The sequence below is a fragment of the Euprymna scolopes genome, chromosome 5, assembly GCF_053919585.1.
Source record: "Euprymna scolopes isolate OS-2025 chromosome 5, ASM5391958v1, whole genome shotgun sequence".
NCBI lineage: Eukaryota > Metazoa > Mollusca > Cephalopoda > Sepiida > Sepiolidae > Euprymna > Euprymna scolopes.
The window spans coordinates 15159318-15183356 of NC_136486.1; positions in this window are offsets into that span (position 1 = coordinate 15159318).

Sequence of the window (24039 nt, forward strand, 5' to 3'; positions counted from 1 at the left end):
TAGAGAGTATCCATGTTTTCTGAGAGTGAGATAATCATAAAACAGAAGGCCCCATTATTATCAGGTTCATCCTATTAACGCACTATAAACAGCAAACAAAAAGAGCATACAATCTTAATTAAAACAGGAAAAAAATCATACTTTTGTCAGTGGTTCATGCCTTTAATTGGTTATTCTTCTCAGACACTAGAATGTGACACATCAGCTTTTCTTTAACCCCTTGTTTCCCAGATTAGGTTTTAAAAACCCAAAACTTTCGGAAAGATGACCAAAAAAAAAAAACAATCTGCCAAAGAGCAACTTCTCTTTCATACTTACTACGTATCAGTTTCGACGCAATTTTCTGTTACTGTTACTCGAGTTTACCTTTTAAATTTGATTACATAACCTTAAATTCACGTAGAAATTTTTCTGAGAATAACTATATTTCCACACATTAGAATCTTTATATTGTTATCTTATGAACCGAGCATGTACGTTAGATTATTGAAGTTAAACGACGTCTTACTTGTGAATTCCAAATAGAATGACCATTTTAGAATAACAGGTATTGTAAATGGTCTCAACTTATCATGGCATTGACTTCCGTCATCCTGGATTTATCATTGCCACTGTTAACGCAATAATTATGTGGTTAGGGATTGATCAACTCTTGTTTTGCTATTCCACACGCATCTATCATTATATAGAATATTTTTTAAACTAAGAAAGACGTATGACGCCGATATAAATTTTCGCTGTTTTCTTTTCTTTTTCATAATATATACTACCATACTTTAATATAAGTAAAAAAATTAATAAAAATTATAAATGTAACATAAAAGAAAGATTAAATAGCCTTTATCTGAACTGTATATTGGAAAGTAAGCAAGAAGAGTAACGGATTCGAATTGATTTCTTTTATCTCGAACGATAAACAACTCTAATATATAAATCTCACTAGGTATGTGTGTGTGCGTGTGTGTATGTCTCCATTTTTCAAATTGTATCTCCTCCTATACGGATGATCGTTGAACGACGTGCAATACCTCAAAAGATTGCATTTTTGTGCAGAATTTTATCATAGGGTTATAATCGGCTGAACAATTGCTAAGGGGTTCAAAAAAGGGGTTCAAACTTGAAAGAAATGACACCTTGAACAGCATAGCGCCATAGCGTCGTTGTGCGCATGCGTACATCGAGTAAAGGAGGAATCTATTTATTCAGATATTTCATAACGCTTTTAACACCTTTGTCCCAATGGTGCAATGGCTATCGTGGCCGATTGTTAGCTCAAGTGTTGCAGTTTCAATCTCCATAATTTCTTTTCTTATTTTTTTAACATGCTGATATTCTTGATTTTTAAATGTTGTATAATGCATACACAAGAACGCTTTTATTAAGAAAAATGCAGGAGAATGTTTTTGATTTACGTAACGAAAATGGCATATGGTATACCAGCTTATTGGTGACATTCCAAAAATCGCGTAAATAGATCAAGTAATTGCATTTGTAGTGGATCTACTCCTAAACTAATTAACCTATCATTAGGAATATTAATTATGTGTATATGTTTATATATTTCTATGTCTTGAATCACTCCTAAACTAATTAACCGATCATTATGAATTTTAAATATGTTTATATGTTTATACATTTTTATGTATTGGAATTATTCCTAAATTAATTAACCGATCATTAAGAATATTAATTATGTGTACATGTTTATATATTTTTATGTATTAGAATCACCCCTAACTAATTAACCGATCATTATGAATTTTAATTATGTGTATATGTTTATATATTTTTATGTATTGGAATCACTCCTAAACTAATTAACCGATCATTATAAATTTTAATTATGTGTATATGTTTGCATATTTTTATGTATTGGAATCATTCTTAAACTAATTAACCGATCATTATGAATTTTAATTATGTGTATATGCTCATATATTTCTATGTATTGGATTCACTCCTAAACTAATTAACCGATCATTATGAATCTTAATTATGTGTATGTGTTTATATATGTGTATTATTGGATCCACTCCTAAACTTATTCGATCATTATGAATTATTAGTACAGTATATATTTATATATTTGTATGTATTGGATTCACTCCTATACTAATTAACTGGTCAATGTATTATATATGTTTGTATATTTTTATAGACCGATTCCAAAAATCACATAAAATGATCAGTTTTTTATGTATTTATGTGTACAAGAAATCATGTCAAAGTAATAAGGTACTTGTGTAGTATAGTACTCATGAAAAAAAACAAAGTAAATCTTACCTGTGACATACAAGATCATGTAATATATTCGAGTAGTATAACATTTATATAAAAATTCCGGTGCTTCTTCACTATAGCACTCTGATGTAAAACACACACTCTTACCTGTGACATACCGAAAATTTAGCACAGCATAAACTTATTTAAATAATTTTAAATATGTGTTGTACATAACCCGCCCTAAGTAAGGAAATTTTTTCCACATACCTGCTGTAAATTTCCTGTCCAATGAACGTACAATTATTCCATACATATGTTGTGCAATACCCGTCCCAGGGCAGGTAATATATTTATTTGCTCAAGATGGAAAATGATACGTAGACATCAAAAATTCCTCTCTCCTAAGAATAACAGGCATGTTCAAAAGTTTTCTCATTGTCTTATAAGGCCCGGAGAAATGTCGGGTGGCCTTGCTAGTTATGTATTAAATGGTTGTCCTGGTGTTAGCTTTACTGGAAAATATAAGTAAGGTTAATAAATTATTTACTTGAGATAACATCTTGTCCTACCGTTTCGAGCGTATCGTAAACTAAATAAAAATATGTAAATGTATAATATATTTCCTAATAGATATCGGCTCAAACCAAATAGCTATAATGCTAAATTACATTTTGGCTTGGAACAGGGTCTTCTTTACATTGGTATCTTTATTTCAACATGTCTTTAACAATTCACTGTGTTTTTAGAATGCTGTATGGTTTGGGCTTCAAACGTCTCCTTAAAACAGAACTATGTGTTCGTATATTTTTCAGATATTCCCTAATATTCGTGTAAAAATCACACACGAAATATGTTTAAGAGATTTATATATAGACAGAAAAACATGGGATTTGTATGTTGAAGTTACGTAAGTAAGACGATATGTAGATATCAGAAGGCAATAGATCCAGGATGTTGCACGAACATTTGCCAATAAGAAAACTGTTTAAATGAGTGTCGCGTTTGCTTACAGTTGATCAAAGACTACGGGCCCACGATTGATAAGGTTGTTTGCAACTGTCCACCAAAACAAAACAAAATATTTTTCTTCAATAAGCGGCAATGGTCATACTACTTGTTTTGTTGATTTTGAGTTGTCAACTAAGTAAGCAGTAACTTTAATCGATCAAACGTGCAAACATCAGCAGGTAAGATTTTGGCATCATTATTTTGAGAGCACAACGTAACTTGTTTATCAATTATCTTCAGTAAACAGGAACCATGAGTATTAAATATTAAATAGCATTATATATATATATATATATATATATATATATATATACGTTTAAAGTAATAAATAATTTATAATCGATTATCAATAATGAAAAATGTGATTGCCCACTAAGACAATACATCTTGTTTTTGGAAGCGATAGGAAACTACATAAAATAAACTTTAAACTTCTATCCGAAGATACCCTATTCTCCATATTTGATCCCAGCGACAAGTGAAAATTTGCAAGCTCCTAGAAAATGCTCTGGAAAGAGGGTTACTCTCCAACTAAGAAAATATGTAGGAAAAATACAAATTTCTCTACACGAAACGAGACCGGAAATTGCTAGAGAAATGTTAGAAAGGGCATCGTCTTAGTAGAAAACTGCGTTGCATTATAATGTACCTAATATTGGTTGCTTTATAAGACAGGACTGGTGTACACATTTATTTCGACTTCTGATGTTCCATTCGCAGTTATGTGAGATGGTGAAAATTGTAGGTTTTTGTAAGTAAACCGAAAAGATAAACATCTGATCTTATTAATACACGCTTTCTGGGTTATTGTCTCCTGTCAGATAGTTAAAGGCGTTTTAATATTTCAGCATCTTCAAAAACATGTAAACTAATTAGTACAATGTCGCAGCGTCAACTTCCTACACGACTCCCTACATGCCAAAGCAATTAGGGTGTGGACAATTTACGTATCAGACTGTGAGGGTCGTTAGTTTAAGTTTTTTGCCCTTCCCTTAAAAACAATTTAAATTTAGAAATTTATAAAAACGAAATGAAAAGAAAACAAAATAATGCGTTTCTATTTTTTTAAATTTTCCAGCGGGAATCTATTTCGCCTAAATTTTATGGTACTGAATCTGCGGGAAACCGTTTAGCCATTGTTAAAAGTATATTTGTTTGTTTCTTTTATTTGCCTGACATTTTAATTTAAAAAAAAAGCATTTCGAATGTGAGACAGTAAGGCGACGTTAATGTACGAAATAATAACTGACATATTTATAAAACATATGTTTAGACTAGAAGAAAAATATTATAGTAAAACTTTATATTCCTAATGTATATGTAAAGTTACTTTACAGGGATAAATAACAATTGAACTGATAGTATAGCTTACTGTTTGAATATGATATAGTTTTATAGGCAGCCGGTGTTTAAAAAATGAAATATATATATATATATATATATATATATATATATATATATATATATATATATATATATATATATATATATATATATATATATATATAGTGTTTTTGTGACTGTGCCGGGTAGTGCCGACAGTATTGTTTGTTACCGTGCTTAGTCGTGTCGACGGAATTGTTTGTGACCGTGCCGATTCGTGTCGAGGAATTGTTTGTAACCATGCCGGGTCGTTTCGACAAAATTGTTCGGGACTGCTCCTGGTTGTGTTGAGGAATATACTTAATACCGCGTGGGTCGAATCGATAGCATTGTTCGTGTTGAATTATGTAGGCGAAAGTGTTCGGTTACGTTTGTTGTACGTCGCAGTCGAATTGACGCATGTAATAACAATATTTATTTTTAAAATTGACCTGTCTCTCTTACCCGGGGAATCCATAACCTATTTCGGCCATAATACTCTTTTATCCAATTGATATTCTAGTTTATGATGGCAGTGATCCCGGAAAGTACTGGTAGAATTGCTAGAAAAAATATTAAATGCGTCATTAAGATACGCTTATCAGGTAGCGCGTACGCTTTATACTAACAATTGTGAATTTCGATTGTGTGAAGAAAACGCGGTACCGGGATTTTGCCTTGAATCCATTAGCCTAGTGGAAGCAATTTCCAGTACACAGATTTCAACCAAGTGAAACGGTCGAGGCCATTTTGGCAGAACTTTGTAGGCTTGCGGTCCTCTTTGACATCGTATCAGATCAGTGCGGGCAATGTGCATCTGTTGCTGGATTCCTGAACATGCGGAAGAGCAATTACGAGCATTCTCCCAGATGAAGAACGCAGATATATCACATGTACTGACGGTCGTTCGCACCATTTTAAATAACTGCATTGGAGTTACATCAGAGCAGACCTCAGTTGTTGCTCGGTCGATACAATGAACATCTTAGGAGGCGAATACTCTGCCGCGGATTTATACATGTAATGGATCCAATACTAGGTCAGGCCAGTATCTACGTAATCCTAGAGAAGCCGGTGCTGATGTCAAGCTCCGAGGAAATATTTTAGTTTTATCTATGTCAGCAGCCTAGACACATTGCTCGATTTTTTTCGGTAAACAAATCATTGCCGGTTTTTACCTGTTCGAAAGAGTTGAATACCAGGTACAGCTCTGATGGATACCGAATAAACGGTGTGATTAGTCCGCAAGTGGTAGTGTAAAGAATAAGAGGGGAGGGTGCTACTTGTGCTTACAGCAGGCGGAAGAACATCTAACAGCTGCGGAATTGGAGTGATGCAAGTTAACATCATTGCAAAGAATGGGATTAGTATATAGTTTTTTTTTGGGGGGGGAGGGGGAGGAAAACTTACTAAGGGGTGATTTGTGATTTGTGATTGTGCTGGACAAAATCAAGTGTTTGGCAGAGGAAACCGTGTCTAGTACTGGTATCGTAACGTTTCCACAATTCAGCAAATAACATTGTGCTGCAATCATAATTACTGAGCCTAATTCTACCGCAGGATATGAAAAGTGACACGCAATATGGCTTCCGTTCTGCAAGATCTACCGCAGATGTGCTAACGGTTATACCCCATAGAATTAGTGAATCTCTTGACAAAGGTTTCCTTTCTAGGGAAATTGCTCTTGACATATCAAAGGCATTCGACAAGGTATGGCATAAAGGCCTACTTCACAAGATTCCCAGCTACGGTATAAGCGGAAATGTTCTCTCTATTATTAAATCATTTCTCTCTGATAGGCTCATAAGAGTAGTGGTTGATGGAAAAAAATCAGAGGCCTGCAGTATTAATGCTGGAGTCCCTCAAGGGTCCATACTGGGCCCAACTCTCTTCCTGATCTACGTCAATGATCTCTCTAAACACATACTTAAATCATTCGTTGGCATCTATGCTGATGACACGACCATCTACAGCAACACATCAAAGGCTGTAAATGGCAAAGCTCTCTCTGATTCTATCTCCTCTGATCTCGAACGAGTGGTTCAGTGTGGGAATACGTGGCTGGTTACCTTTAATGCATCTAAAACAAACTCCTATCTTTACATCATCAACGCTCTGATCCTCAGCTGGCATCAATTGAAATGGATGACTCTCGTCTAGGAGCAGCCCCATGTTTCGACAAGCTTCTTTTTTATTGAATGTATTAAATGTACATGGGCGTAACTAATAAGCCTGGATATATTAATGTATCGGTTTCGATTCTAGCTGATAGCACACTTTACTTTTGAAATCACTTCTGTATATTATGTAAAATATTATAATTCATGTGAAATTTGCTGTACAATATTAGATACGAAATGAACAGTATGTAGATATATTAAAGCGTAATCATACAAATATATATATATATATATATATATATATATATATATATATATATATATATATACAAACGTGTATGGGTGGCGCCTATCGGTGTCATCGTTTAAAATGTCGTCACATTGTTTCAATGTTATATTACCGTATACATATTAGGATAAGTATAATTTACATTAAACTACAAGCGGTTTAAAGTAAGAGCCATAAACACTTTATATATTTCAAAATATATATTTCATGGCTAGTGCTCGTCTGAGCTTCAATCTATTGTCGCCTCTCGCCAGAGAAACACTTGTCTAGCTGAAAACACTATCGATAATTTTCCCCACTCTTTATCCGTGCCTGAACCTAAATGTAGATTCCATGAACAAAAGTTTATTCTCAGAACTGCACGCATGTAAAACTGTCTTCCGCTTGCCTGTTTTTCAGCTGGTTAAAATATGGTTGTCTTCAAGTCTAACTTAAACAAGTTCTTGATTAGCCGTTCCATTAAATAATCCAATTTACCAAATTTCCACTATTAACGATCCCTATGATGTTGTCAAATGTACTACTGTACACGTTTTAACCCTTAACCTCAGGTGGACTATAGGCCTTGGTAAGTGGTGACTCCTATGTAAAAATAATAATAAAGATACCTCATGTAGGGGTGTCTGCGCATGTAATTATGAGGCAAGGGCTTAGCAGTCCAAAACCATACCTCTCCTGAACCGGTACTGGTTAAGTTTAGTCGCAAGGAGAAGTCCAGGACGACTGAAAACAATACCGAGATAAGCGGAGAGCAGATATAACACCTGGAAGTCCCAAATGGTAACCCGTTTAGTAATGCCTAGTTTCACCATTGCTTAACTTCGACGATGCAGTGGGAGCCGGTGTGTCAATGTGATGATGCCGTACACATTATGCCCTATTGTTATTTCAACGACAAAAAAAAAATATTGCATCGCTACTAAAAAGCACATAATAGAAAAAAAAACAACTATACAAAACTCTGACGAATACGACAGCTGTTATGAAATATCAACAGATGCAGATGAATTTTAATGGTTGCCACTACATCTATTACTAAATGACTTCTGCTAGAAGACACGCCAACTGTGTTTACCGCGGTTGAATAATTGTCGCCAGCAACCTATAAAATTCATCATATGAAATGAATCATTCGCAATAGGTAAAGTTCTTCGAATGTAAATTGGAACAAATAGAGTGAGGGCATTGCTAAAGTTGCTGCAAAGAATGTTGTTTCTTCTTCACGCCGAACAATTTCTCGGACCAGAGAGTATCTTATTTCTATACAAAGCAACATTCGCACATGCATGTAGTATTTGTTCCAGCATCTGTCCTTAGACAAGGTCCGAAAAAGAGTATTCAAACCATGGTACGTCTGCAAAACATTCACAACAATCACTCGCCTACTTAAAACCACTGTCAATAATTTCTAGCATATCCAATGTGTGCCTAAAAGAACTTCTATTAACGTAGTTTATTTCCTGTAACTGCTGGCGTTTAGAAGATTATACCTAGGGGTTGTTGTTTAGCTGACACCGTTGTTCCCAAGTCCAATGTAAACAAGTTCTTGTTGAGCCGCCCTTATAAGATAATATCAAACTCTACACTATTTCCAATGCAATCGATCACTACGATGTTGTCTCATGAACTATCTTATACTCGAGTGGCTTTCAGGCCTTGGTAAGCGGTAACTATCATATATATATATATATATAGAGAGAGAGAGAGATACAGAGACAGAGACAGAGCGACAGAGACAGAGACAGCGAGACAGAGAGAGGAAGAGATAGAAGGGTTAGAGCGGGTGTTTTTAGAGGCGGCGACATTAAGTATACATAAATTAGAGGCCTTGATAAGCGTTGACTATAATATTATATATATATATATATATATATATATATATATATATATATATATATATATATGTATATATATGTGTGTGTGTCTGTGTGTAGAGAGAGAGAGAGCGAGAGAGAGAGAGGGGGGAAGATAGAGAGAAAGCGATAGCGAGAGGAAGAGAGCGTATTTTTGAGAGGCGGCAAAATTAAATATACATGAATCAGAGCAAAAAAATATATATATTATACAAAAGTATGGTTTTATACCAAGAGTTCAGCTTTGGTTTTTCTAAGTTAAAAACAACAAGAGGAATATGACCTCGCTTCTCCCACTAATATGACGTAATCTAAATCTTATATGACGTAATTTTCACAAACTACTCAATATATTTATCTCTATTTCGACATTTGCACATCAAATGTTTTCTAACATTTTTTTCTATCTGGTTTATTAGCGTCGACATGGCACTTATATTCCCAACGAAAATAATCTAAAATGGTAAAATCAACCCAACGAGGAGGACTGTTGGCAGGTCCAGTCCGTGATATTCGTTCTTCAAATATTTCCTCGCAGTAAATTGATCGCATCGCTAGCAGTGGCAGATGTCGCCATTAAAAATGAGTGATAAAAATTTGAATAATTAGACTCACTACCTTTCGAAGCTTATAACTACTTACAACATGTAATTTACACCCTATTTTTTTCAATAAAGGGAGCAAAGACCAAATTTTTAAATAATAAAAAGTGTAATAGAAAACTGTGCAGTATTTTTGTTTTCAATCGGCTTTCTTTACAAAAGATTTCAAGAGATTCAACGAATTTAACTTTCTCCGAATATAATAAATGTATATAAATTCAAAAACTCACTTACCTATTAAATATAGTAATCAATTGGTGCTCCCATTCTTCATAATTTGTCCATTTTCATATTTTATATTCCATATACTTTTTAAATAAAATTATTTTTAAGCGAGGATTCAAACAGACTGCGATTTAAAATTGTAATAGCAGATGTTCGCAGAGCGGAGTTGTTTCGATTTCTTCCAGTTGACAAATATGAAGGCCTAAAACCGCCATAATTAATTATTTCAAAAACGTAGAAACAACACATTAGACCAAATATATTCACTATGTAACCATGAAAAGAAACAAACATTTGAAGTGCTGATATGTGTCTTATCTCCCCTTTGAATCCTTGACATGTGTTTGTTGTCAACAACCAAGTTAGTCACGATGGGTCACCATATTTAAGAAATGATCACATTTCACTCATCAGTTGAATAAGTAAGTTGACTTTTCAGGTAGATTTGCACGTAAAAATTCTTTTGTTTCTGTTTTACATTAGATTATTTTATTCATTGATCTTTTATCTTCAATTTGGGAAATAGCATGAAATTTCACATTAAACCTGAAAATATCTTAAAAGTTGAACCAATAGAAACATTTTCATAGATTTTGAAATTGAAAAAAATGAGAAAATAATTCATTACGTAGAAAAAATGGCTGCATGAGCACGCGAATGCACTTTGTAAACACTTAAAAATTATTTCCATCATTTAAAAAAAAAACTTTAATAGTTTATTTTGGAAGTATATTCCATAAAGAAATTAAACAAACCACTTTAACAACAGAGATTACGATTTTTGTATATTTTATTCGCAGTTTTGTGTGAAGGGTGTAAAACATTCCCCTAAATTCTGACACACCTATCGCATCATCGCATGTTGGGTGTCATGTGGTCGTATCCTAATGAAACCGCATAATGATTTATCAAACAAAAAATAACCGATACGTGCTTAATCTGCAATTTAAAAATAGCTGTCATATATATATATATATATATATATATATATATATATATATATATATATATATATATATATATATATAATATGTTAAACAAACATTTAAGTATATAGAATATATAAAGAATATTTATCAAAGTATGATCGTGTTTTACTGTAAGCAATTACGTCACTTTATATAAAGTGTTGTTTAAAATCGCACAAATGTAATTCTTAGCCTACAAAATACCAGAAAGAAAAGACCATTGTTCTTTGAAGGAATAAATATACGTGCTGGTTTTGTGCTTCTTTAATAATAAATATATATTTATTTTTCTTCTCTTTGTGTCGCACTCTTTTCACCTCTGTAATTTGGCCGAAATTGGAGGAAGGGGGTGTATTTATGAGGCTTTAGGCTTGGACGCGCGTGGAGGACAAGATTCGGAGACACAATGTCTGCCGTAATAACAATAAAAGTCAGTGCGTAGTTAGCCGTGGTATGCCAACAATTAATGTCGTTAATAGAGCAAATGCCCTTTCCCCCTTTTCTCTCTCGTTAAGCGAGTTGAAGATGGTGTTTACAATGAGCAGAAAAAAGTACACGATTTCAGAGAAATAAGTAAACAGAAAAATAACTAACGTACAAAGCAGAATAATCGAACGCCTAAAAAGAAATATAAAAAAAAATAGAATATAAAGGTGCTTCTTTGTTCTTTAACGGCTTCTCAATCTATTTTAGTTTACTATTCGAAATTTCATAAACTGTGACATTTCTTAAGATAGTCTTCATACAAAACTAATAGACTAGTAAAGATATATAGTTTTACCATTCCACTTACTCTTGTGTTGTGTGCAAACAAGTTTACGTGAATTAGATGGTAACGCTAGGAAATGGTGCTGAGAAAAAATGTCACTCGAATTTAAATGTTTCTTGAGATATTAAGGTCTGTTGGAGAGTGCTGTGCTGTGCTGCTCTGCTGCTGTAATTAACATCAGTGAGATGATAGAAATATAGATAAATAAATAGCTAATAAAATTATATATATATATATATATATATATATATATATATATATATATATATATATATATATATATATATATATATATATATATACTAGCATTTCAGCCCGGCGTTGCTCGGTTGTTTAGGGGTATATGTTGAAAAAAAAAACATCGATTTTTTTAAAGTTTGACCCCTATTATGGCCTCTAAAGATTTATTGTTTCGGGTTCACACTTAGTTAGTAAGTTTAATCCATGTCAAAGAAACCTATATCTAAGATTTCAAGTGTTTAGACCCAAAATTCTCGGAGGGGGTTGGTAGAGTTCATAAAGCTCAAATCGTTGAACTTTGACCCCTAAACCGCAAATTTTCTGGTCGAAAACCAATCACAAAGATTTTCACAAATCTCAGTACCCTGTATATCAAATTTCGAGCCCATAGACTGAAAATTGACAGAGTTATTGCGTATGGAAATGTACACATACAGTCACTTAGTTATGTTCACTTCTATAGATCTACTAGCATTTCAGCCCGGCGTTGCCCGGGTGTTTGGTGTGTATGTTGAGCATAAAAATCGGTAATTTTTTAAAATTTTTGACCCCTATTATGACCCCTTAACATTTAGTTTTGGGGCTCAAATCAGGTTATTAAGTTAGACCCATGGCCAAGGAACCTATATATAAAATTTCAAGTGTTTAGACCCAAAATTGTCGGAGAGTTTAGTAGAGTTCTTAAAGGTCAAATCGTTGAACTTTGGCCCCTTAACAGTAAAATGTCTGGCCGAACACGGATTACAAAGATTTCCCCTAATCTCAGTACACTGTATATCAAATTTCGAGTCTGTAAACTGAAAATTGACAGAGTTATTGTATAGGAAAATGTACACACACAAACACACAGACACACAGACACGTTCACTTTGCAGCTAAAATATATACGTATTCACAAATATATATGGAAACAATTTTGTGTTTGCTGTAACTATTTTACGCAAATATTATTCAAGTATAAATCATGTAGAATATCTGCATGAATATAATTACACGTAATAGTTAACTAAAGATGATCATCCAATAAGACACCCGAAAAAAAATAACAGGGAATTAATTAAAATGAATGTTTACAAGAATATGCAAATTAGCAAGATCTTTTGGTAGTGAACGCAATTCTACAATCAATATATAAGAAAATTGTATTTTCTTTTTAAATAAATAGAAAAAGGGTTTTTAATATGAATATCAATACACACAAAAGAAAAACGAATTTATAGGAATATATATATATATATATATATATATATATATTCTTTTAAACATTCGTTCTAATTAATTCCTATTTGTCTTTTTTTACGTTTTCTTTGTGGCATGATTACTTTTAGTTATGTGTAATTATATTAATGTAGATATTCTAGATGACTTATACTTCCGTAATATTTGCGCAAAATGTTTATAGTAAACACAAAACATCTTCCATATATATATATATATATATATATATATATATATATATATATATATATATATATATATATATATATATATAAAGTAATGTGATTTATAATTTAAAAATATTTAAAATTTTTAAAATTTAAAAATCAAAATTTAATTAAATTAAAAATCAGTTTCATAAGAAGGAACAACAACAAAGTCAATTATCTGTACGATCGTTTCGGAAATCCGTGCTTTTTATTTGTGGTATACATGAAGTCACGTAGAACAATTATACATAGTTTTTTTGGTAAGCACGGCCTCCTCATCAGCAAATTTAGGAGGATTTCTATTGAATTGAAAAGACACCAAAAATAAACCTAGCATTAAAAGTAAGGCAGATGAATCTGAAAAATTGAAGTAAAAGGTTTGGATTTAAAATTTATAAGAAAATTAATAAGAAAATTGGTATACGTTAGAGATAGAAATGAGTAGAAAAAAATATATATTTTTTTTGAATTTACATAATAAATTTGATTTAAAAATATATAGATATATAGTTACCTTTTAGTTTTTCTTTTTTTGAAATCAGGAACTGTATTTAAAGTAGTCATTTAGATGTTTGCTATAGCTTTTTATTTTATTGAATGATGAATTTTAAAAGGGCGACGCTCGTGCAGTAAATTGTTTCCGTTAGCGTATTTTGATTTAAAGACGCTACAGTTAATATCTATAGAGAGAGAGAGTATTTATTTTGCAAGTTTTTAAGGGGAGATAATTGTTGTGGCTTTATTTATTATTTGATTTACGAGTCTAAGGGCGGTAATTGGTTTAACTTAATTTATTAAAAAAAAAAAAAAGTAATCTATTTTTACTAATGAGTAATTTTTAATGATTTAAGGTGGTTTATATTTATTAAATTTAAACCAACGTTTATGATTACATGATAGAAGCTCGTGTCTTGAATTTACTAGTTTGGTTGTGCTTTTTATATCTTCATATTTTAAAATTTTTAGGGTTTCTTTTGTACATAATGTACAAAATTTATCTCCTGGTTTATATGATTTGCAAGTCTCAATTATTTGCCATTTTAAGTTGAAAGAAATATTGCTATTTTTTAGTTGCCAAATATAGTTGGATAGAGTAGTTTGGTTTGATAGAGAGTTATTTTTAAAAGAATGTTTGTGCGTTGAAATTCTATGTTTTATTGGGCCAGATGTGGAACCAATATATATTACCTCTTGATTATTTTGATTATTTTCCGTAAGGTCTATTGTTGGATTATAATGTGGTGGGTTGGTTAATAATTGATCGGTAGATTGATTTAAGTTGGTGTTATTATTTAATCTGGTAGTTGAGTTATGGCTGTTGATAGGTTCTTGTATATTTGGAGTTTTTGATACTGTGCAGCTATAGATAACATTTTTAATTTTACATGAGCCTTGTAGGGGACATTTATTTTTTCTTCTACAGTTACAGTCCGATGTATTTTGTATAGTTGCATTTTGTAGTTTATTCATTTTATTATTATTAGAGCTAATTATTTTCTGATGAAGGTTAGGCATAGTAGAGTAAGAGACTTTAATTGTGTTCTTATTGAAAATCTTATTATATCTATGGGGGGCTTTAAAGTTCTTATCTAATATTTTAAAAAATTCTCTAGCTATGTTTGTTTCTAGGTTTTTGGAATACGGGGGGTTGAACCATAGGATCTCCTTGTGTCTATTCTTACGTTTGCGGGTTTTAGTTTGTTGTTTATTTATATTATTATCTAATATTTGTAGTTTTGTTTTATCTTTTTTTGTCTCCTGGTTATTTTTCTTAACTCGTATACGGGAAGACATTGCCATATTATATGTTATTACGCTCTTAATAGGTTTATTTTTAATGCAGTTTATGTTTCTATCATTTTCATTTATGAATTTAATTTGTGAATTATATCCAGAGTTTTTAAGGGCTTCATTATAGTATTTTTCATTTTTGGTAAAAATTGATTTAGTAGAAGACAGTCTAGAAATTCTTAGAGCGATATTGGGAACTATTGATTTTAATATTGATTTAGGGTTGTTTGATTGATTGTGGACATATAGAAGTGATTGGTTAGGTTTATGGTATGGTTCAAAGGTAGAATTTTCAAGATTTAAGGTTATGTCTAAGAAATTAACAATTTTTTTATTAGGGTCGATTTTTATACTAAGTCCATAATTTTTAAATAATTTATGTAGAGCTTTAATTGCATTTTCATAATTTTTATTAGTAGAATTCGTTATGAAAAGTGCATCATCTCTATATAGCCCTCCTTCAAGTTTGAATTGTTTATGGAGTATACAATGTATTTCATTTAAAAGGAAAAGGCCAACTAGATCAGTGACCTGAGTCGAGTCCGTCGATCCCATTAAAATGTTGAAGTGGTTAGGGGTATTTTTCCTGGTCCAATATTTATTATCAAATGTTATTAAAGACTGTCTAGCTATAAGTATTAGTTTAGTTTCGTCTTGAGTTATATTAGTTAATTTTCGTGCCATTAATAGAGATTTATTAAGTAGGATAGGTGATATATATAATTGTTCTACGTGACTTCATGTATACCACAAATAAAAAGCACGGATTTCCGAAACGATCGTACAGATAATTGACTTTGTTGTTGTTCCTTCTTATGAAACTGAATTTTAATTTAATTACATTTTGATTTTTAAATTTTAAAATTTTTTAAATTTTTAAATTATAAATCACATTACTTAATATTGAATTAGCTCTAGGGCATTTAACTATCGAGCTTATTATATATCTAAATTACAACGAGCATTTCCTGTATTTTAATTAAACTAGTAATTTCACTATTACATTAAAATACACTTAGCTCTTTAGACTATTATTCTAATCTCCTTTAAATTATATATATATATATATATATATATATATATTTATGTATACGTATATATATATTTTTTAAATTGTCTACGAAACCCCTCCTAGAATTTTTGGTCTGCAGACATGAAACTTTATATATAAAGTATACGAACCCATGCAAAAGTTTCTATTTGGGTTTAAGCCTGGGAATTTGGTACAAAGTTGTAAAAATTAAAAAAAATAAATAAAATTTGCTAAGCGAAGGCCAGACGCCGGCATTACGAATATGCATGCATAACGTAGTAGCTATTAGTTCATGTTTTTATTGCAGCAAACATGTTTTTAGAGCTTAGTCATAAACGGCAAAAACAAAAATAAATCGTAAGCTGGACGTTTTGATTTCGATTCTTAGTGGCGGCGCACGATCATTTTTTTTAGTCTCTTTAATATATATTGGGTCAAATATAATATAATAATAAGGAAATTAAATGATTATGATTGTCTGTAAAAAGTGCCAACAATAGGCTCTCGATGATGGATGATCCCGTTAATGTGCGACGTTAAGGGCACATGTTAAATAGCCCGCTAAATAATTTAGGTCATTAGTTTCCAACAAGCCTTCAATTTTTTATTTTGTCAATAGTCGTTTACATTTCGAACTTACACTATTGTGAAAATAGGTGACATATATATATATATATATATGTATATATATATATGTATATATATATATATATATATATATATATATATATATATATATGTCGCTAAGCATTGCTCGGTCGTTAAATACCCTTAAATAAGATATGCCGATTAATGTAGATTTTGTATTTATTACGATTTACTTTTACCTTTGGCATTAATGCCTGAGGTAAAGACATGTTTGCTGCAAGGCTAAAAATTGAAACATGAATCAATATGTATTACGATACATATGCATATCCGTAATGCCGTCGTTTTACCTTCATCTGGCAAATTTGTTAATTTTCACACTTCAACACTGATTTTCTATTTGCTAACCTCAAAATATAAAGTTTTGTATGTGTTCAACAACTCTATATATTAAGTTTCAGTCGTGAAAACCAAAAACTGACACAGGACTTTGATAAGCAATTTTATTTAAAAACAAATATATATATACGTATACATAAATATATAAATAAAGAGGTTTGTGTTTTCTATAACAATGTCTCGCAAATACATTACGCAAGTATAAATGATGTAGAATATCTGCATGAATATAATTACACGTAATAGTAAACTAAAGATGATCATCTCATAAGATAACAGAAAAAACCTATAGGGAATTAATAAAAATACACGTTAAAAAAACATATGCATATTATCTAGATCTTTAAAAGATAAATGCAACTTCAAGACCCATTTAGAAGAAAAGCTTTATTTTCTTTTTAAATAAATGAAAAACAGGGTTTTAATATGGGTGTCAATACACAAAAATAAACTACATTTACATATATATATATATATATATATATATATATATATATATATATATATGAATATATCTATACACGTAGTAAAATTGAATAATGAAATGCTCATATTTTTGGTTTTATGGGACGAAATAACATGAACACTTGCAAACCTTTTGAAAATTATGCTTAAAAATTCCATGACAATCGGTAAAAATTAATCTATATTTTTAAACAAATAAAATATGCTAACATCTGCCTCCATTCATATACATATATATATATATATATATATATATATATATATATAGAGAGAGAGAGAGAGAGAGAGAGAGACAGACAGACAGAGAGAGAGACAGAGAGAGAGACAGTTCCGGCAGGACAGCTTTAGTTTTTGCTTCGGGTTTTCCCCCTTATGTCCTTGTCGGGTCACTTATACTTAATATTATATGTTCGTTTATAGCTCATGAACAAGTTGGTGATTTTTCTTTTAATTGTTTTTACTAGCAGAGAAATAAGAAATATACTTAATCAGCAAACATATTCTGATTAAACTGATATTTTCTCGTTTGCACAAAAATTGTTTTTTACAGAAAAACAAAAAGCCGGATCAAATATGGGTTAACATTTCTATAATAATAGTGTTTATTAAGTGTTAAATATAGAACTGGCCCCAAATCAGATTAATTAATAAGCTATAAGAAATATTCACAAAGTAATATTTTGCTACATATTTCAATGCAAATACTATAAGAGACAACCCTTTACTTACTTCTTCAGTCCAACTCTTCTCTGTAGTTTTAAAGCTTTTTTTTTATTACCCCTGATTTTTTCTGAATGTTCAGTTTTAACGTAAAGTTTTGCATGATGTTTGTCGTCGGTGAAGAACCGCTTTACGTTGAAATTAATGTCAGATCTAATCTCACATCATTCCAATAATGATCATATATATATATATATAATAATGATATAAGAAAACTAGGCTATATCTAAGTGATGTATCTCTAATACCATTGTTCGAGGTCGCTAAATTCACGAGTCTAGCTTTTTAAAATTTGGCTTTAAAAATTGTATTTCAATTTTTCAAAACATAACGTATTTACTTACTAAAGAATATATCAGAAGAATATTATATTGTTTATTATTATTATTATTATTATTATTATTATTATTATTATTATTATTATTATTATTATATTGATTATTATTATTTTATATATCATTTATATTGCTACGATGTAATTTCTCTTCGAGAGTTACCTTGTTTATACGCTTCCAATGTTTTCGTTTATTTCTGTAGATTTGATTGTGTCGGCTTACAGAACACCCAAATAATTATGTGTTGTATATTCCAAGAACGTAATTTTTTTTTAAATTGATCAGATAGTTTTATTCCCCCAAGTGTCTCCAGGTTTCCACGTTTCATTTTTAGCACTGACCACATTTTCCATTCTGAATTCCATATGAATGCAATTCATATGTATTGGATGCAATTCTGATCAACTTTTTAACGGCTTGTTTATTTTTAACAATTAAATTCAAGTCGGTTCTATGCATTAGGTCATTTCGTCTTTGTTCTGTCTGTAAAAGTATATAGTCAGCATGAACATTATTTTATTATGCACTTGATGCCTCTTTATGTTTTCATCCTAGTCAGGTGTTGTGCTCCAGCTGTCAGCTAGTCTCGCTACGTCTCCGTTGCTTTCTTAATACGTTTTATAATCTTGTTGGATACCTTCAGTTATCTATGTTTGAGGGATATTGTCGTAAAATTTGGAGCTAATCCATTGATTAATTCTGTATTTTATTCTATATTTTACTTTTTTTCGGCATTTTTAATCTATATATAACAGGCAATTTCTATCTCGTTTATCTTTTCCACGCCGTTTCTCTTCATTCATCGATTGTTAAGCGAGTGATATGTTTATTTAGTTTTTTGTCCGTTCATATCTTACATATGATTGGTGGAGCCGTTCTGGGTATGTTGTTATCAGAAACAGTTTTAGATGTCTTTTTTTATTGATGTGGTCCTTAATTTTTTCATTCTCTCCAAAAGTTCCGAGTATTCTTCGTAATATTTCAGTGGCGGTATAATTAGTGCTTATTCTCTTTGATCACCCGATACTACTTGACTATTATTGATTATTTGTCTAGTATCTGACAGGGATAATGCCATCAACAAGTTTTGACATTTCTTGTTTGTGGATACATCTCAGATTGGCGCCAGCGTTACATGTAGGGTAGTGAGGTTTTAATACATTTTTACTTGGCATGCCCTTAGCATTTTACCACTTTTCTTATGCTTACTTAACATTCCATCGTTAATTTCTGCTTCTTTTTCGATTTCGTGAAGTTCTTCTTTCATGTTTTTCGCCTTGTTAACTTTTCTGTTAAAATATTGTGGCTTTCCCCGTACTTTACCACAGAAATGTTTCCTTTTTGTCCGATTGTCCTGATTTTGTAAATTTTCGTTTTCAGAAAATGGTTTTAATAATTTTCCATGGTCCTGACTTTTATATACTGTTCTGATTTTCATCCGTATCTTTCAACTAATTTAGTGTTTAATCCCCATCCCAAGTTTGGTAATCTGCGTTACTATTTTAGTTTCCAGTCTTATGTTGCTATTTTCGCTGTATAATTATAATTATTGTTTTTGTCCATGTACATATGGAAATCATGTTATGTAGGTGTATAAGTTATCAATATCTCTCTATTGCTATCTATTTATATTTCTATCCATTTATCTATTATTATTATTATTATTTGCTCATTAGAATTAGTCACACACGCCATCATTAAAGATTTACTTTTGAGAAACACTTGTGTTCTGTGGAGTCTAAGTGATACTTTGCCTTCCCAGACTTCTAGTACTTTCCACCTCTTTCGAAAAATTCTGCAAAAGAATTTTCAATGTCGCAACCCCCATTTACCGTTGATTTGTCGTTGGGGACGGTCATTGATCTGCATTGAAATTGACGTAGCAATAAGCCTCCCTAAGATCCCAGTCCTCTTTGATTTAAACCAGCAAATGTTTGACTAGTGCTTTCTCCCCTCAATCTTTCCATCCTCCTTGATTCTCCTCTTTATTTGGTGCAGTACCCGTTTATTGTGACACTCATATCAAAGTAAAAAAAAGGAGGTGGTATCTTATAATTATATAGTTTCACTTGTTTATGATTCCAGGTGATGTTCCTTTGAATTTTACATTTGTAACCATTTCTATGTCCAGTTTTTTTTTGCGTGTAGCTCATGTGTAGTGTTAATCTCCGCATTCAAATGATTTCATTAATATTTCTGCAATTTCATTATTGAAAGCCGTTGTATCTTCTCAGCCATCCCTATGATTTCAATCTCTCCCATTTATTTTTCATGTTTTTCGTTATTGTTCCTAACGCTCCTAATATTAGTGGTGTTATCTTGATTTTATTCACTTTCCAAATCTCTTGTGGCTACCTGGTCAGTTCCACGTATTTGCTCCGCTTCTCAGCCTCCTTGATCTCCAGTCTGTGTCTGCTGGAGTGACAACATCTACAATCGGCCAGGACATTTCCATATTGTTAATTATTATAACATCCGGGCTTATTGCTTGAATGTGTTTATCCGTTTATATATCTATGTCTCATAAGATTTTGTGATTTCATTTTCAAGTACCGTTGGCGGTGTGCTTGTACCATTTATCTGAGTGTTTAAGATGAAATTGTTTATATAATTACCTGCCCCACTTGATCGTGTCTATTTTTATATTTTTGTGGGGCTAGTTTGTTGTATTAATTGATTATATGATGTATTGTTTCGTCTCTTTGTCCGCAGAGTCTGCATTTACTTTTGTTTGGTGTCTCGTTGATCCTTGCTTTGATGTGCTTGGTTCTAATAGCTTTATGGTGTAGAGCTGTTATTAGCGATTCGGTTTCACTGTTTAGATTTCTTTTTTATAGACATTTCCATTTATTTTCGTTAGTCTCTTCTTTTTTAGCATTATAAATCGTCCATGTAGCTGTTTCTCTTGCCATATGCACTCACTCGTCTCTTTATTATATCATTTTTTTTGTCGTGACTCTTATTGCAGTAATTAGTTATCTGTTGTTTTGCATTATAAGTTGTTTTTCTATACAGACCATCCCCTTCCCGCTGTCTTTCCTTTCCCCATATAGTCGTAAGTATTATCTTTCAAGTGTACTGCAGTGTACCTTGTCCTGAGTTTCCTTGTTTTCTGATGGAGATTCTTCAGTTCTTCAGCTTATAAACGGTCGGGAGTACCGTACTAGTTACACTGCACAAGTGTTTATTCATTTAATTAGGTTTATATCATATAGTTTAGGTTTGGGGAGTTTTCTCGTCCTTCTGATATATTCTTCTCCAATTTACTCTTTAATTTTCAGTGGCTTTAATAGTGTCTGCTTCCAGCACTTCCAAGTATTTGTTGATATCATGTTCACCTAGTGCTTTCGTCTTTGTATGATTGGGCACTACTATACATTCTGTTGCTTACAGGTTTTACCCTTCTCATGGTACGCAGTGCGCACTTTTTCTGCAGACTTCGATTCGAATATTATGACTATAGATTCTGGTTCTATTTATTAGCGTTTCTAGTTCTGTCTTTGTTTTTGCAAACTGTTTCAGGTCACTCATGCACATCAGGTTGTTTATTCTTTCTTCTGTGTTAGTGAACTTGTATCCGGCTTAGCATTTTTGTAGTATATTGTTCAGGGGCATTATGGTTGTAATAAACAGTAATGTTTATATAGAATCACCTTAGAAGATCCCTCTTTTATTTTGATTTCAGATACGTATTGTCCATCAGCTTTCAGTTAAAGTCTCCGTGTTTTCATTGCATTTTCTATCAAATTATTTACCTTACTTCATATTTTGTATATTTTCAGGTATTCTCTTACTTTGTACATTTTCAGGTAGTCTCTTATTAATGCTTGCAAGATACTATGACATGCTTTCTCATCATTTATCCCTGTTATTGCTAAGTTTAGTTTTCTATTTTTAACCTCCGTCAGAATCCTTTGGTTTATGTATAATATGTCATATCTCTCTCGTTTATCTTTTCGATATCCTTTCTGTTCCTCCGCCGTTATGAAAAGGGATGAGAAATTCGTTCCCCCAGTTGTACGATTAGTATTTTTCACATTGTAGGTAAACTGGGGAGAGTCTCTTTTTGCTGTGTCTTTTTGCACCAGTTTGCTTCTACCTTTGCTAATCTTCCTGGATGCATGTTTTCAGCTGTTGGAGTAGTTTTTTACGGCGTATTGTGAATTTCTTAAAAAAAATAGGCATTTATTCCGTCAGGACCTGGTGCTCTACAGATTTCCATTTTTTAAGGGCTGGCTGGAGGGTTTCGTTGGTGATTTCGTTCTCTGTTTGTTTTTTGATTTGCTGTTTTCTTCTTTCGTTTCTTTCAGGCATGTTGCATTTCTATTATAATCCTCGTCCCATTTCTGGCACTAGTTTTTAGTTTCTGTCTGGTCCGATTGTTCTGTTTTTCACTCCTTGTACATTTCGGTACAATCGGCTTTCATTATTTTCAAAGGTCCTGTTTTGCTCGCTCTCTTCAGATTTGTATCTCTATCGTCTGAATCTCGCTTTTCAAGCTGAAATTTTCCTCCCATTTTATCTGTTTCTTGTTGAGCTATTCTTCTCTGGCCACATTTCTGGTTTTTCATCCTCTTCTGTTTGTTTTCATATTGTTTATCTTTTTTGGCTTCTTTCTTTCGTTTGTTGATTTTTGCATCCAGCTTCAATTCCCATCCAAGTTTTTTCTCTGTCGTTTTTTCTCTTTAAACTTCCTACATACTGTCGTGGCATACATTAAATTGTTTAGGTCTGTAATGATATCTGTTAGGAAGAGTTTGCTCACCTTCTTCGTTTCAGCTTTTAGTTTCTTCTACGGTTGGTTGCTTAAGGATGGAAACTTCTTTTTCCTCGTTCATAATTTGTCGATGTTTTCTTCTTCGGCTTATTCATTTTTATTAAATTATGTTGTTTCAAGGATCTTGGCATCCAAGTTTTAAAAGTCTTCTTCCTCGGAAGTTCTTATGCTTAGAACTCTATAGAGAGATGATTCTTCGCGTTTCCATCATTTGTCTTTTGTTGTATTTAACTCAGTTCTAGAGTTGAAAGCCAGCCTCTCTAGAGGATTAATTTCCATTGCTCTACAATTCTTTCTCCTGATATATGTAGTCACTGAACATGACCCATAACTATTTCATCCAATGGTGATATCGTCCGTCTTTGGCGTGGCCCGTAATAGTATTCTATTACCAGTCTATTGTATTTTTTAGCATTTCCTCCATCGGTTTTTGGCTCGATGTCGGTTACTTTGGTTCTCCTGTTTTTATCCGTATTGTTTTGGTATCTGAAATTAGAGGGGGTACTTACGTGTTTTGCGCCAGAGATATTGATTCTGAAATTACAAGAAGAACCAATATCCGCAGGATGAGCTGCATGCCCTATGCTGGCCACCAAACTGGCCACCAAGCTGGTCATATATATATATATATATATATATATATATATATATATATATATATATATATATATATATATGTATGTATATAATATATATATATATATATATATATATATTATACTAGTATGGAGACGTCACATGGATACAATCATGAAACAAATGATTTAGTTCATACTTGCTTATTCCGATAATTTGGGAAGAAAACATACAAACAAAAAGAACAAGAGTCACCATGCGTGTTTAGA